Source organism: Lactuca virosa, chromosome 4 (assembly GCF_052849685.1).
Source record: "Lactuca virosa cultivar CGN04683 chromosome 4, Lactuca_virosa_CGN04683_v6, whole genome shotgun sequence".
Taxonomy (NCBI): domain Eukaryota; kingdom Viridiplantae; phylum Streptophyta; class Magnoliopsida; order Asterales; family Asteraceae; genus Lactuca; species Lactuca virosa.
This window is the reverse complement of record NC_136429.1, coordinates 120,796,886-120,798,574: the sequence shown is the minus strand read 5'-3', so window position 1 is coordinate 120,798,574 and position 1,689 is coordinate 120,796,886.

The following is a 1,689-nucleotide window of genomic DNA, read 5'->3' as shown; positions in this document are numbered from 1 at the left end:
AACTGCACCTCGCGCAACCAGAACTCACACTTGGAGAACTTGGCGTACAAGCTCTCCCTCTGCAGAGTCTCCAACACCTCTCTCAGATGCTCCTCGTGCTCCATCTGCGTCTTGGAGTAAACCAAGGTATCGTCGATGAAAACTATCACGGACCGATCCAGCATCGGTCTACATACGCGGTTCATGAGGTCCATGAACGCGGCAGGAGCATTGGTGAGCCCGAAGGGCATCACCACGAACTCGTAGTGGCCATAGCGAGTCCGAAACGCAGTCTTCTGCACATCCTCCTCTCTGACCCTCATCTGGTGATAACCCGAGCGCAAATCGATCTTGGAGAACCAAGATGCTCCCTGCAATTGGTCAAAGAGGTCGTCAATCCTCGGGAGTGGGTAACGGTTCTTCACCGTTACCTTGTTCAGCTCCCGGTAGTCTATGCACATGCGATGCGACTCGTCCTTCTTCTTGACAAATAGGATCGGGGCTCCCCAAGGCGAACTGTTCGGCCTGATAAATCCCTTGTCTAGCAGCTCCTGCAGCTGCGTAGACAACTCCTGCATCTCGGGAGGAGCCAACCGATATGGTGCCTTGGCTATCGGAGCCGCACCAGGGGCTATGTCGATCCTGAACTCCACCTGTTGCTCCGGAGGTATCCCAGGAAGCTCCTCTGGGAACACATCCGCGTAGTCTCGCACCATCGGAACCTCGCTCACCGTCGCCTTACCCGCCTCCCGGGTATCCATAACATACACGACATACCCGGCGCAGCCCTGCTATAGGTAGCGCCTAGCCCTTGCTGCTGAACACACTGTGGGTCCACGCTGTGGCCTCTCGCCGTGGATCACTAACTCTCCCCCACCTGGGGTCCTGACTCGCACTAGCTGTTGTGAGCAATCTATCACCGCCCCATTAGGGCTCAACCAGTCCATGCCTATAATCACCTTGTTCCCACGCAACGGAATGGGAACCAAGTCTACCAAGTAGCGCTCCTCAAATAACCTCAGTACGCAATCTCTGAAAACTGCCGATGCTCGCACCGATCGGTCATCGGCAATCTCTACCTCTAAAGGTCAATCCAACATGCCCAAAGACTCAGGAAACCTCTTGCTAAGTGCAAGGGAAACAAAAGATCGAGTGGCACCTGAGTCAAACAACACCTGTACTAGGATACCGTTCAAATGGAACGATCCTAAACGTATACACAGAGCACATATCATTATCATAAGCATCAAATAAATAAATAAGAGGGAAAGAATCATACCCGTCACCACATCGGGTGTGGCGCGTGCCTCCTCGTTAGTCAATTGGAAGGCCCGGCTCCTCACCACTGGAGCCTCTGACTTGCCCTGCCGGCCATCAGTGATCCGCAGGGTCGCTTGGGCTGGCGCCTTCACTGGCGCTGCTGCTGTCAACTGGGCGCAATTGGCCTTCTTATGGGCCCTCTGGTTGCAGTGGAAACACAACAACTCGGACGTCTGAATAGTGGGTGCATGGGCGGTACAATCCCTGCTGAAATGCCCCGTCTTGCCGCACTTGTAGCAGCCTGACGATCCCAACCTACATGCCCCCTCGTGTGGCCTGCCACATTTCCTGCAGCGGCCCTGTCATGACTGGCCTTTCATCCTACCATCTGATCCCTTGGGCTTCTTCCCCGAAGCCCCAATCACCTGCCCCTCCTCTACCTTCCTCTTC